The sequence below is a fragment of the Rhynchophorus ferrugineus genome, unplaced genomic scaffold (assembly GCF_030347505.1).
Source record: "Rhynchophorus ferrugineus isolate W39M unplaced genomic scaffold, kcgeb_rfMv2 rfM6, whole genome shotgun sequence".
NCBI classification, from domain to species: Eukaryota; Metazoa; Arthropoda; class Insecta; order Coleoptera; family Curculionidae; genus Rhynchophorus; species Rhynchophorus ferrugineus.
In genome coordinates this window covers 32,188,063-32,193,661 of record NW_027472585.1, presented here as the reverse complement: position 1 = coordinate 32,193,661, position 5,599 = coordinate 32,188,063, and positions in this window count along the sequence as shown.

Sequence of the window (5,599 nt, the reverse complement as noted above, 5' to 3'; positions counted from 1 at the left end):
TTACAATATTAACTATCAACTGATCATTTTGAAATCGGTGCCGAGCAACAAATTAGATTTGTTTTATTCGTAATTTAATTTTGTGAATATGTCACAAAATTATATTATTATTTTTGTATTGCTAGGGCTCTGCAACGATTGATCAGTTTTTATTAAGCTAAATTGAATGTATATAGTAGATAGGTTTTTGTTTATTTTTATTTAGTTATTACAGCGATTTTTGTGTACATATTTTATTTTTAAACGTATTTCTTTGTGTTAAAAATCTAAATTTAATTATTTTTTACATTTTAGTGAGTTCCTTATTTATTTTTTCAAGTCGGTACAATTTTTTTCGTTAAAAATATTTTGTTTTTGTCTTTTTAGTGTTAGATATTTACTCAGTAAATTATGCAGTTATTTTATTAAGTATTACAATAGATAGACCAAGTAAAAGTGCAACATGTATGAAGAAAAATAGGAATAAAGAAAAACTTAAGAGGAAAGACAAGGAACGCTTTAGGCCTTAGGTTACGCTATTTAGTGTAGGTGATTTCACAAATGCTTTGATCAAACTAGAAAAAAAATACTGTCCTCGTTGGGAATCGAACCTGCGATTTCCACATGTGGGCTTAACGTTCTAACCGTTACATAAAAACAGTTATCTGCAATATTTTTACAGCTTCTCATATGATATGGTATGTGTTTTGTAAGCGAACTGAATGGCTTTTACACTGAACTACTTCCGATTTAAGAAAGAACCTTATACACAATATCTGATTATTTTAGATAAAAAAATGTGAAAACATTATGTGCCTTTGAAATTAGAAAGTTTCTCTTGATTCCCCCAAGAGATTCTGACTTGGTTCCAATGAAACCACCCTTTCGAATAAAAAAACGAATTTTGAAAATCGGTTCATATCAGTGAACATACATTAATATATATATATATATATATATATATATATATATATATATATATATATATATATATATATATATATATATATATCCTTTTTGAAGTCGGTTAAAAATGATTATGTATGATTCACGGAATAAAACACCGTGAAATGTTTTGTTTAAAAGGACTAATTGCGGGGGTTGGTTTCTGGAGGAGCATTTGTGTGATTGTCGAACAGACTGGACAATAAAACCACTTGCTTCCTTATCGTCGATCGCGAACAGAGACTGCGATAAGATCTCTGGTGTGCACAAGCCCATACTAAAATGCGAGTCCGTAATGATGCCCCAGCTCCGGTTGATTTCGGCCCGGTGGCTTGCACTCTTTTCATGTCATTTCTTCTGCCAAGTGCGCGCTTTGTTCCCGTTTCTGGATAATTAAAAACGATTTGTCCGATTAGCCATAGACTTGGAAGGTTCATTTTCAAAAATTACTTACTTATTAAATGTTTATTTCTTATACTTAAAGTTACTACAGTGATCAAATCGTGGCGTTATTCCTTATGAATTATTTTTATCAAGCTAAACTTGTCTTAGGACACTGGAAGATATCATTATTTCCTTTCGACTTTTTCATACAAAATCTTCTTTTATATGACGTCTGATTATTTTTGGACCTGAAGAAAGACTTAAAGGCGATTTAAGGAATCGAATGACATTCTCAAAGATTTTTCATACAGCTCTTGGTAAATTGACTATTTCTGTGATTTATATGCATAGATATGTATGTAATTGTTCAGAATATACATGAGCATTTGGTTAAAATGCATCGGGAAAGAAATAATAGTAACTGTTGTACAGATATGGCATATGCATTAAGAATAATGCAGTGATTAAATCTAGTTTTGTCAAGTAAGATGCATATAGGTATCAACAGAATAGACTAAAGAGAAGGGCCCAAGAACTAATCGTAAAAGGTAAATATATTCTCTAATGAAAATAAAGTATATTACTTGGATATACAATTGTTAATTAAGAGGTTTAGGCCTCCAGGATATACAACTACAAACGCAGCTAAAAGACTAAGTCATAGGTGGTATGGAAAAGAGTTCAATGTAAATATAAACAAACAAAAACGTTGCCTATACACTATTATAACTGTGTAGTTAATTGTAGTTTTAGGTCCTTCGATAATACGTGCATCAGGTTTACTATAGCATTAAAATAATTTATATTTTACAACAGTAATTTTGTATTATGTTGAAATGTCGATGCAAAGTTCTTTTGTTACGTTTGTGGATATTATATCCACGGAAAAAGTGAAAAAATCATGACAAACGCACTCAAAGATCCGTTATTTGCACTATTTTGGTTTTGATGTAGTAAACACTGACAAGCACTGAAGGACAAGGCTGTAAAAGTGGTCACTTGTTGAAAATGTATACTTTCATTTTCTGTGTCAACGTTATGGAGAAAATAGAAAAATTATGTAGATGATTATGATTTGGAGCGGTGAAAATCGTCGGTATAAATGCAAAAATATAACACAGTACAACGACATCAGTGACAGTTTGTCCAGGTACAAGTACAAAGAATATCTTAAGAACATTTTCCAAAACTGTCATACACAAAAATTAAAGAAGGAATATTTATCGGACTCAAGTAATAGGATACTAATGACTAGGGCAAAGTTCACAAAATATTTCTGATGAAGCATCAGCATGGGCATCGCTTCATCGCGCGTGTTATTCACAGCTTTCTTGTTAACTATAAATCACAGGATTTCAAGCACGTAATTGAATTCAGTACAAGATCCAGTATTCTTCAAAATACATTTTCTGCATCCACAGCTTGATTTTTTCCCACAACACTTGGGCGGCATGAACGACGAGCAAGGAGAGTGGCCAAGATATACAAGCTTAGTGCCAAGAGACTGTTTGAGGTGCTGTTACACTATTGTTGGTAAATTCTTTATATTACAATAATCAGAAAGATACTCGTTAACACATGATTCATTCTGATAGCCTAGGCCGGCGTAGGGCGCGATATTTTTTCGGAATTCAGATTTCAGCAACCGATTTAGGAAAATGGGTGTTTATTATGTGCATACGAAACAACAATACCCATAAAGATTTATCGTTGCGATAACGTATGAATTATTAATGATTAAAATTCAAATTTGGTCGTTTTAATTAATCTGATAGGGAGGCCGCGCTCTACCCCACCATTACTGGTCATAATTCAAAAAGCTTGGACGCTCGAATATTTCGAGAGTCAGTCTGAAATATGTCGATTCGGATTCATAGGAGTCACGGGATAATTATCGGGAACTGTCCGTTTTTACATTAAGTACTACTGTAAGTTGTTAAAATAACGTCAACATTACATTTTAAGTTATAACTGGTTCAAGTCACCTTAGCTTAGCTAATTAATTTTAATGCATTTTAATTTGAAGTCGGTACGAGCAACAAATTAAATTTATTTTGTTTGTAATTTAATTTTGGGTATATGACACACAATTATATTATTATTTTTGTATTGTTTGGGCAAGTGAATCAGTTGATAGTAGTTAAACTAATCTTGTAAATGGACGAATAAGTTTAGGTAGGTATTAAGCTAAATTGTGTGTATATAGTAGAATATAAAATACATGTAGTAGATAGGTTAAATAAGGTTTTTGTTTTTGTTTTATTTAGTTATTACAATGACTATTACGTACACATTTTATTTTAAAACGTCTTTTTGTGGAAAAATATTTTGTTTGATTATTTTTTATTTTTTAGTGAGATTCTTATTTATTTTTTGAGTAATTTTTTTGTTAAAAATATTTTATTATTGCACTGTATCAATGCTCCTCTATAAGGGACACTGCATTATGTGTTTTGACGTTTTGTTTTACTATATTTGTAATATACTATTGTAGAACCAACTCAAAACATAAAATTGTGACATCACATTTCCTCTGTTTCATCCGAGTGTTAAAAAATTATATTATAAAATTAATATTTTTTATCTCGGATCCTAAGTTGTTATGTGATCCATAGCTATAGGAATAAGTTCCTCTTCAGTAAAATACTTCACGACCTCTCAAAGGCCATTCAATGTCTCCATTCTCCTTAACCTACACGTATAATTGGAAAACATTTTAGAAAGATAAATATATAATTAACATAAGTTAAAAATTTGATAAAAATGGTATTGCTGAATATGTATTAAATCTTCGTTGGTGAAACTACCACCATTTGCGGTTCTTTAGTTTATTGCTTCTTGATGGTTTCTTACATAAACTGGAGATGAAAGTTCCACATTTATTCAATATTATTGTAATAATGTTTGCTAACAAGTCGACAATGATTCACCAAATATCTTTGTTGTCATCTAGAACTCCCGTGCTCGCCTTGCTTGTATATTAATACAAATACAACAGAACAGTAGTAATAAATTAATTTTTAAATTAAGAATGTACTAAGCATGTATGATGTAACTAATAAAACCTCTTCTATAAACGTTAGTAGCTGACATATCTTCCATATCAATTTTCTTCTTTTACTGGGTCTAATTTATAAAAAGACGTAGACGTACTAAAAGTAAAACATATAGTACAATATTATTTTTCACTCATTATATAATATTTTATATAATCCAACCATGAAAAATGTATATGTTTATAAAGCAACTTTCTTGTTGTTAAAGAACTTTTTGAATAATTGGTTATACGATATGCATAAACCACGAGACAAAATAAATCAATAAAATAAAAACACACAAAATTATAATGCAAATATCATTATTATTACCTTTCTTGATCGGAAGAAAATATACTATATCTCAGAATCATTATATTTCTAGCTTTCGTGAACGTGCAGTTCCGCCATTTCATACAAACTTCATCATTTCTGAAGGTAAGATAAATTTTCTTTTATGAAAAGTCCTCCTAGTGGTTTCGCTAATTTTTTTTGATCGCTGTGACGAGTGTCTTCATTTCGCGGCCATACAATTCGGTGTTGATATGGAGGGGACGGGGACAGACATAAAGTGCATATACAAAATAACAAATTAATAAATAAATGAAATTAATACATAAAACACAAACAGGGGGATTAAAGGCATAAATAGTATATATACAATTAAAAAATGAACACAAATATAAGAGTACAAACACAACCATAACGAAATGGAGGTTCTATCCAGACAGCACATATCAGCACCCATATCGAAGTGGTAATAGTTATTTGGTCAGTAACACTAAATTTAGTATAGGCTAGATTACGTGGAAAAAAATCGATTTTTCGTAGAAATCCGAGGAGACGATTGAAACTTGAGAAGGCATTTCTAAAATTCCTATACTTAATTCTAATCTGGGTAGGCCACGGACAGTCGTTCAGCATGTGGTAGACTGAAATAGGGGCATGGTGACAAAACTCACAGTGAGTAGGAGGGCTCAAAATCATCAAGTGACTGTGCGAGAAACGACAGTAGCCCAATCTCAGTCGATTCAAAGCTACGGCATGGTGACGAAGGGACGCAACGCGAAGAGAGGAGAAAAAATTAGCTTTAATCTTAAAAAGCCTGCTATGGTTGGGCTTCTTGGCCCAACGACGCTGTGCCTCATTATATGTGAAATAAGAAAAGAATAGGATAAAATCAATATGGACGCAAATATCCGTGATGGGAAGGGGAGATGAGGCTCCCGATTTAGCGGCACTATCCGCGTGCTCGT